This window comes from Haliotis rubra, unplaced genomic scaffold (genome assembly GCF_003918875.1).
Source record: "Haliotis rubra isolate DU_JTF1 unplaced genomic scaffold, ASM391887v1 Scf736, whole genome shotgun sequence".
Taxonomy (NCBI): Eukaryota; Metazoa; Mollusca; class Gastropoda; order Lepetellida; family Haliotidae; genus Haliotis; species Haliotis rubra.
In genome coordinates, this window is record NW_025767453.1 from 210,653 (window position 1) to 220,778 (window position 10,126).

The 10,126-nt window shown below is 36.3% G+C and overlaps 1 protein-coding gene across 1 annotated transcript in view; it reads left to right on the plus strand.

Annotated features, from left to right (window-relative positions):
- Positions 1-334: 334 nt before the first annotated feature.
- LOC124259770 (contactin-5-like) overlaps positions 335-10,126 on the plus strand; it is a 102,249-nt gene continuing 92,457 nt past the window's right edge. Inside the window, exon 1 of the mRNA XM_046693971.1 lies at positions 335-695. The gene's annotated coding sequence lies outside the window, so the exon portion shown is untranslated. The remainder of the gene's footprint in view (positions 696-10,126) is intronic.

Here is a 10,126-nt window from a genome sequence, read left to right on the forward strand (position 1 = left end):
TTTACATACTGCATTGGTATAATTTAGTTTCCTCCAATTACTTATAAAGCATGGTTTTAAGTAATTTAAGCAAAATGTTTACAGTAGTATATAAATCTGTACTCAATGATATAGGTTATTCAGCAGGAGAAGGGGGGAGGCCATTTTGCTAAACACAAAGTATATGCTGCTAATCATGGCAGAATCGAAAGACTTCAAATGACTGCCGGGCGTGTTCAAATAAACCCACAACTAGCTGAAGCAATAATATTGTCACGATAGTCCTCGGAGGGATTGATTGTCACGTGACTGCCTTCGAATGAGAGCTGTCTTGGAATGCTTTCTGCTGTGGGATTTCCACCAATATTCTCCGTCGCGGCAACGACCGTAGAGCCTCTCGTACTGGTGAATTCTCACTATATAACAACAGCTTTGGAACAGCATTCATGTTGTACAGGAATAACCATTTTAGTGAAGCAAGTTTATGATGGTTGAAGATGATCTGAAGTGTGTGTTTTCTTTCATTTATTTGGAATTAATATCTTGAATTTGGCCGGAGGTGTTTATCGGACATCTATTCTTTTTCCGTGGGGAGATTCTCGTTTTTCATCAACCTAGTGTAATTCGAAACTCTTGGCCGAGAAATTCGCGCCATGACCTCTTCGCGGTGATATCCACAAGGGTTTCTTTTGGAGCGTGTGTTGCACCAGTTGAAGGTTGGTACAATTGTGTGCTTTGGTGACGGTTTTTATTTGGAAATTTCGCCTCTTATTGTGCATCCCGTTTCTTGTGCGTGCAAATAATGCCCAGGGCAGCCATGCATGTAATAACAGTGATTCACGTGTTAGATTGTTTTGGTGGTGTTTTTAAAAATAACTGGAAACGAAACTCACTCTGCAGTACAGTGTAACCTGAAAGTTTCTTAGTCCTGGTCGCGCTTTGTCGAGGCTTCTCGTGTTTAGTCGAGTCGGGAATATTGTTCAGTAAAATCTAACGGGATTATATCTTGCTGGCAACATCGCATTGTTGTGCGGGCCCAGTCAGTCGGTACGCTGATCAGAGTAGTGCTTTGTTCCCCTCACAGCAGTTTTTGGGCAAGATGGTTGGGCGGGGTTATTCACGACTTTGAAAGATTGCTGTCTGGTTTATAATGTTTGTTGTAAACGATTCTAGCAACAATATAAATGCATATAATGCTCTTTAGGATTATGGAGCTGAAGAACAGGGATGGAGATTCAAGTGTTGTCTTCTTCAATGTGATCTTTTGTTTGGATCCTTGGCCTGATGAGTGATGGCGTTGACAGCTATCACTGCACACTTTTCACAGAACCACATTCAGTAGTTAGATCTAACATGCTTTGCACACAAATATATTTGGTTTGGTGACGAATTTAAGTTATAACAGTATTAGACGTAACAATCCCAATCAAATACAGTTTATACCAGGTGGTATTTAACCTGAATGCCTCTTCAACCAAAGCTTTGTATTTAACCCAAGACACATCAAGTGCAAATATACCCTGAGTTTGAATTTGTGGACAATGTTCTTTTCTGGGATATCATCCATAATCAAAAGCAAAATGACTGAAAAGAACATCATAAATATCAGTAAATTGTTAACTTGTCTATTCGATGACATTTGACTAATGTACAATTTGCAGGATTATTTTGTAGGGATCACAGGTTTCGTTGATTTTTAAAATCACCTATGGCCATACATAAATGTTGTCAATAAACCTAAAACAGTGGAGCATGTTTCAGGAAATATACAAATTTATTACCCACGTGGTCAACGTCAGGGTAGTTGCATACTAATCTCATACGTCACACAAGTGTCGTATAGCCTTGACCTGTGTCGTAACGACTTGACCTGAGATTCTAACGATTTGATTGGATAACCGATGACCTCTCAATTAGGTCACATTCTGACGTAACTATTATTTAAACATTCATAACAAACACGTGAATTCATTCATTCTACAACTTAAATGCATTGTGTGAATGTAAACATCACGAACTTTGCTGTGTCGCTGTTTAATTGTGAGTTGAACTGAGACATTATATCCGTCGAAAAACATAAACACAATGTTTCCACTGGTGATGTTAGCCAAATGAAGCAACTGCAAACCAAGAAACGCGGTGCTACAGAGTAGTTTACTGTAGGAGGCTGTACGAGGTGATGACAACTGACATGCATCGTGACGTCGGTTACCAAGGCAGTGACGTCATTACAGTGTGACGTCATGCAAATATTGTACTACAGTACAAAACTCTTCCGCAACCTCTTTATGAAACCGGTTTCGGTTTGAAACCAAAATATTAACAAAAATACGCTATTTTGTCAATTTGATGCATGTAAGACATGGGTAATAAATACCATAGGAAGGACACTCGTTTCGTATAATTCATATGTAATGAGACCTTGTGTAGTATTCTCTATATAAAAATCAATGTGAACTTTATACTTTTATAGCATATATGTGAAATCTAGCTTTGCCACTTGTATAATAGACATATATTACATCATTTATCATCCAAATTGGAGATATTGCTTGTGGGAGATCAAATGATATCTCCTAGGAAATATCATTTTGACAGTAGATTTTGTACAATGCCCTGACGTCATCAATTACTTGACTCACAATGCTATGATGTCCAAAACCTGATGACGTCACAATGCTATGACATCGCTGTATTGCAAGTCTAATGGCAGTACCGTGTTCAGAGTTGTACATTTTTCACTGAAAATTAAAGAAGAGTGACATTTTATGATAAATAGAATCTCACCCTCATGTCTACTGATAACAATTATATCAACATGAGTTGATAAAGTTACAAATATCTGGGGCTTTCCGAGGATATGTTTACTTTGCAGGATTATTTTGTGATGACAGGATTCAGTGATTTATAAAAACCACCTATGGCCATTCAGAATATGATGTAATATATATGTCTCATATATAACTGGCAAAGTTAGATTTCACATATATACTATAAAGTTCATGTTGGTTTTTATATTTGCATACATCCTTGAATTCCTCATTTCAGCGTCAGATTCCTAATGTCATGAATACAGATGCAGATTAAGTCCAGTAACGTATCAGGAATTAATAATAGTCTAGGTATGCCTGGACACCGAAATATGCTTTGAAAAATAACATATTGCAAGAATTTTCAGAGAACCTGTATATTGGATGAAAACAATTATGAAGTTTAGTGAATATCTCTATGGTTTAAGTTAATATCTACACAGACTTTACTTTCAATCAGAATTGATGTTTCCCTTTGTATTTAGTTGACAAAGGGGCATAATTTATGTACATGTACTATTGTACGTGTCATCCATGTTTTATCGTATAAACCGTACACCTGTGTGCTTGTCGTCATTCAGTTAATGACCTTATTACAAGCATTCATTAGTGATGGCAAAACTCTGATTACTTCGACTATGCAAAGTAACTCCATAAAGTCCACCCCTGCCTCTGAGGGTGTCAAGGATGTATACTATCAGTGGTTCTCTTTTGGCGTTTCTCATGTCAGGTGTGAGTATTCAGTCTAAGATAGAGTTATAAGATGGTTTGATGTGGTGAATGTGTCACATGTTACTTGGCAGCGCAGAAAGCGAGGAATGGTTGGTTGAGTTGCAAAACAGTCAAAGGATTTACTGATAATACGTTGATTGATTAATCACTGTTGTCTTGTGATTGTCAAAAGTGTTTATGTATATTGGTTTACTATGGCATGTCTATGCACCTATGTAAAAACAGCATACATTATTAGAAGGATGAGCTGGTAATATGTTGATTGCTTATTGTTCTCTGACTAAATCGAATTTTTAAAAAACCCAAGGATATGATATCATGAACATAGATGTCATATGTGCTATCTCAGCTGACCAGTGCGACATGACACCGATGTGAAACAACTGAAACAAGCTTTTATGATGAGATATTTTTGTATATTAGATTGTTAGGGACTGTTCATAATTTTTGGCTAGAGGGGTGAAGATGAATTTTGTGGAGAAGCATGTAGATTGTGAATGATCCCCCCTAAAATGTATGTACAAAATAAGTGACCCCCCTGCATGTCATGTACAAAATCAATTCTTTGAAGATATAGTATGGGGTATTTTCTAAGTAAACCACAGGTCGATGTATAGAAAATTGCTTACAGGTGATTACTAGCTTCCGAACATATATAGTAATCTTCACATTTGCATATAACACTATGCTTTGCAGAACTGAAGTACAATTTATATGGTACATCATCATGTCTACTGTTAATTTATCTCAGATTTCACATTTTATTGACCAATTTCTTCTTCACCTGTTTGTCTACTTGGAGTCTCTCAAAGGATCTCAGTAGTGTTTTATTGTGCATAATATAATGATTTTCACTGATAACAAGTCTCATGTCTTGTATGATTTAATCAACACAAAATATGGGTCGTTTTGGCTCTACCACTTTAAATTACATCCTTTGTTGTGATTGACAGTTTGTCATTCTTCGATCCGCGAATAGGCGATACTTCTTGCAGCCATGAACACAAGTAAATTCTGTCAGCGTCAAAATTATGGTCCATGATCTGCTCATTTGTATTCCGTGAAGAAACAACTGCTCCATATTTCAGTGCTTTCAAAGTTCACATCCTGTCGCAATACATACTGCAATATGGGTACCAGAATGAAAATATATTACAATATTATCTATTTGTCAATACACTGACCTATTGCAATGATAGTTTGCTGTCAAGTGCATAACAGCTAACTCAATATATGCTAAAAGCGCTGCTTTGTTATACCCTAGTCAAATCTCAGGTCCCTCGGTAGTGTAAAGCATGGCATTAAACCCATGCTGGCTGTTCTAGAAGGTTCACAGTTACATTAACATCTCATCCTATGGGATACCCACTCACTGCTTGCTGGACAGAAGCTTGGAAAACGGTTATGTGCCCAAGGAAACATCACAGAAGTCTTGATAAGCTGTGTATTGGCATAAACATGATAAAATACGCATTGGAATTTCTAAAATACGCACTGAAATATATCTGCAGCATCCCAAATTCGCAAAGGAAATTACAGAAACGCATTAGTGAATTGTTGACTTGCGTACCTGACTTACTGGTGAAAAACAAATGTGTAACAGAAAGTAGCTAACTGTCAAATGTTACGAGTGGATTGGGTAGATTATCAGTTGAATTTCACTAAGTAACTGTACACTTTATGAACTACAGAAAGAAACATTTACACAAATGCAGCTAGTTATTTTTGTAACATTCATTGTGATTCATTCTAAAAATATCATCCAATGAAATTGCTCGTCTTGTTAGAAAGTCTAGACCCATTGTTTATCAACAGAGATGGCCTCATGGAAATCACATGTACATTCGTCTTCTAAAACATCATCTCAAAGTAAGATTTCGGCTTTTGCCACTGTTCGAAATCGATCTTTTGAAATTTCCATCATTGCAAAAGAAATTATTGATGAACTTACTGAAAGCTGTTTTGAATTGGAGGTTGTTATCAATAGAATATTGACAGATTTGCATACTGCTATCACTCATGTACAGGCGAAGAAACATGATGGCAATAGACTTTCGAAAAACACTCAGGATGCATGGAAAATGAAGTTTCCGTGGTTATCTTTCAATGAACAATCTGATGAAATGAGACAATGCTGCACTTATTGTCAGTTGGTACAGAAAAGTTCTCTTCTGTGATTACAAGCCTATACCTCCTAAAGTGGGATAAAACGTGGGACACTGAAGTTCACCTTACCTACTTTCAGTTACTCAATAGGACATTATTGTGAGAGTTCAAACAGTTAACAGAAGCAGTTTAAAATGACATTTATGCCGACATGTTTGTATTTCAATTTGGTCACTGTACAAGTCAAATATTAAAGGAACTTATACAGAGTGCTACAAAAGCTTATCTGGAGCTCTGACATCACATGTGCTTTAATGTGTGGCCGGACTCAAACCCAAGATGGTGTCAGGAGCCAAGCTGCTGAACATGGTGACCAGTTCCAGTTATGTCCATGACCGATGATGTCTGATCTGTGACCTGAACACAATACACAGTAGCTCCACGATTAGTCATCATGGTCATATGATAATGTGATTACAATATATTAACCAGCTTACTTTATTTGTTTAAGAGTTGTAGAAAAATACATGAAAACTGGCCATGGACCCTGTTGATACAACGTTAAATGGTTATCTTGATAATTCCTATTAAAGAAGAGTAAATTTTTGTCATCTTAAATCGGCTATTTTGAGAAAAGATGAAGAGAACCACATAATAATGTAATACATGTATTCATGAAAGTAAACAAATGCCTATCCAGTTATTAAAATTAAATTTGTTTGTTTTGAAATATTTGATAGTGTCAAGACAGAGACCCTTAGTAATAGAAACAGAATTTCTTGACATCAGGACTAATCCATAGCCTGTGATTGAACAGCGTTTCCCAGATGAAAATGATGTTTCCTGGATAACCATGCTCCTGTACACACAGCCCAATTAGTGGAAAACTGTCAGGAGTAGAGCAATATTACAGGCAGCCTATGGATAGCCAAGCCACCATATCCTAATGTAATTGAACAGATCTGGCTAAGACCAAAGAGATCATTAGGCCATACTTTTTTTATCCCCCGCAACGCGTTTTGCGGGGGGTATTAAAATGGACTCCGTTGCGTCCGTCAGTCCGTCCGTCCGTCCGTGCACATTTGTCTTTTCCGGAGCAGAACTCTAAAACTGTTCAATATTTCTTCACCAAACTTGGCACATACATGGATCTGGTGGTGTACTGGTGCCTTTTGGTAGTTTTGGAATTCTGAATTAAATATTTTTGGCGTTTCCATGGCAACAAGTTCGACTTTGACTGAAATTGGTGGTAGTGCTCTTTTCCGGACCATAACTCTAAAACTGTTCACTATTTCTTCACCAAACTCGGCACATAGATAGATCTGGTGGTGTACTGGTGCCTTTTGGTAGTTTGGGAATTCTGAATAAAATATTTTTGACGTTTCCATGGCAACAAGTTTGACTTAGCCTGAAATTGTAGTAGTGCTCTTTTCCGGAGCAGAACTCTAAAACTGTTCACTATTTCTTCACCAAACTTGGCACATAGATAGATCTGGTGGTGAACTGGTGCCTTTTGGTAGTTTGGGAATTCTGAATAAAATATTTTTGGCATTTCCATGGCAACAAGTTTGACTAAGCCTGAAGTTGTAGTAGTGCTCTTTTCCGGAGCAGAACTCTAAAACCGTTCAATGTTTCTTCACCAAACTTGGCACATAGATTGGTCTGGTGGTGTACTGGTGCCTTTTGGTAGTTTGGGAATTCTGAATAAAATATTTTTGGCATTTCCATGGCAACAAGTTTGACTGAAATTGGTGATAGTGCTGCTTTCTGGAGCAGAACTTTAAAAACCTTTCAATACTCTCCTTCCACTTTTCTATATACACACCTAAATATTTGACATAATCATAACTCGTAGACATAATCATGAAGAGTATTTTGCCATTGAGGGGGATTTTGATGACTTTGTCTTCTTGTTAGTACTTGGTTTACAGTTTTTTTACAGCAATATTCCTGTGGATAGGTGGTAAAAAATATACATAAAAATGCTCTTTCAGATATTTTTTTCCCTAAGTGGCTTTCACCACAAGTAGGTTGTTTTAAAAAAGAAACAGAATATGCCATCAGCCATTCAGGTGTTCTCATTTCCTACTATAATAGGGTTAAAAAAACAAACTCATCTACTCTGTTTTAAATTTGTTATTATCGTAATTATTCTGATATATTTTATATGTTTATTAAATATATATTTATTAATAAGTCTGTGAAATTTTTAAAGTAAAACAATATTCTTCTGACACATTTCTGACCAATGGTCGTATAGTTCATTAGTACAACATTATATATTAAAATTTTAAATAAATGTTTCAATCCGACGATTGAAACTGCAACTCACTGTACATTTGGCAGCTGATCAAAAACTTTGGTCATGTTCATGAGCATTTCAAACGCTGGTGGTGCTGCATTACCCTTCTTTCCCTCTTCACCACTGTCATCAGAAGAAGGTAGATCTCTTGTCACGTAAATATACTTTTTTTCCCAAATCACGCAGTGTGAATAATGGCCCGTCACATGAGACAGTTGCAGTATCTGATCTTTCACCTCGGTCTCCGGTGGAAATATCTTTAATTATATAATAATAACATTGATTTGTTTAGAAATCAACAGATAGCTAATATTAGTTCCCAACAGTTTCGCCAATTTCCTCTCTAACTTTGGTTAACTGTTAAAATGTGAAATTTTGTTCGTGAAACTATCGACTTCCACTTGGAAGAACATGGCGATCAAAAAGTATTTGAGCGGGAATTAGAGTTACGCCCCTTGGCTTGTACTTAAACTTACTGTAGTTATATTATTATCGCTAGATGTCAGTCAGAAGAAAGAGTTGCCTCCCTTTACCTATTGTCTTGTGTTAGCATTTTCAATCAGTAATGTTAATTCGGTGATTTTATTTGTTTCAATATTTATAATTTTGTTTTGCAACGATGCTAAATTCGTAACAGAAAGAAGATTTCAAAAAGGTAGATTTTAAAAACATTTATTTGGATTTTATATATCAGTGGTATTTAAGAAATGGAAAATTGAAATTTTACTAATTTTTTTCACTTTAGCAAAAATTATGGTCGTCGCGGATCCGTAAACCAACTAATAGAAGAGTATGGCCTTACAGGTTATTTCTGCTCCAGTCATGACCAATGAGCATATTATGCCAGAAATTCTTGATAAGTTGCTCGAAACATACATAAAAGGACTGTACAATTAATTCCAAAGCAAGTACGAGAAGACATTTTAAAGGTTCAACTGACAATGTATTTCAGTTAGTTGACAAAGTAATTGTCCAGAATATTATGCATGTTAATATAAGACGTGATGTAACTCCTACCCTTTTCAGTACTGATTAAAGTTGCTTTTTTTTGAAGACATTAGTTCCATAGTGTCCTATTTCCCCGTAATTTAGTTACAATAGTGATCTGTTGATGATACAGTAACTCCACTGTTGTAGTCACACTTACACTGTCAGCTGAATGTAGAATAAAACAACTAAAACATGTCGATAGTGCACAGCCCTTGTTAAGTACAAGTTCAGCATTTCATTAGATTTGTGATAATACATGTACCTTTACGCAGATTGTTTACACAGAAACATGAAGAGACTAAGATGAAGTTCAGCAGTGTACAGTTGTACATATGTAAAGATACAGAATAAAGACTCAACACAAAGTTCCCTCCTACCCATTTCAGCTTTATTGTCATGGAGAGATTACATTTACAGATGTGACTTCAACAGATGTAAGAGATGAGATAAGGGTAATCTCTCTCTGAAAATAAAGTAGAATTGTGTTAGAGGAAAATTCATGTGTCATTATATTGTAGATTTCTTAAGCTGAGTTATAATGGACAAGTTTCAAACTTAGTTGTTCCACATTTTCATTTTTGACCCCATTGAGTATGTTGTGAAAATAAAGTTTTGTTATTGGGGCAATCTGATTTTCATATTGAATGTATAACATTATTAATTTGCATATAAGTCAGTGTTATATCTTCTTTGGTCATTCCGAAAGTAGTCTGTATTTTGTTCACTCACAGTTTCCATATATAGCTGTTCCAACGAATAGTGTTTCTTCCTCTTGTATGCAGATTTGGGGAGACATCATTGTCATGCATGACTAGTCAACGACTAACTTCACGTGTGGTTTAGTGAATGAGTGAATTTAGTTTTATACCGCACTCAGCAGTATTCCAGCTATATGACAGTGGTCTGTAAATAATCGAGTCTGGACCAGACAGTGCAGTGATCAACAACATGAACATCGATCTACACAATTGGGATGCGATGAAATGTGTCATCCAAGTCAGCGAGCATGACCACCCAATCCTGTTAGTCGCCTCTTACAACAAGATCAATTCTAACACGGATCTTCAAGGGTCATGTGTGGTTTATGTAACAAAGGTAATTTCTGAGGTCAAACAACTAATCTAAATCCTTGAATAGATGCCTGCCTTGAATGAAATGAATGAACTCTTGTTTGGATGTTGAAAATAAGAGACCCTTCTCATCTTTT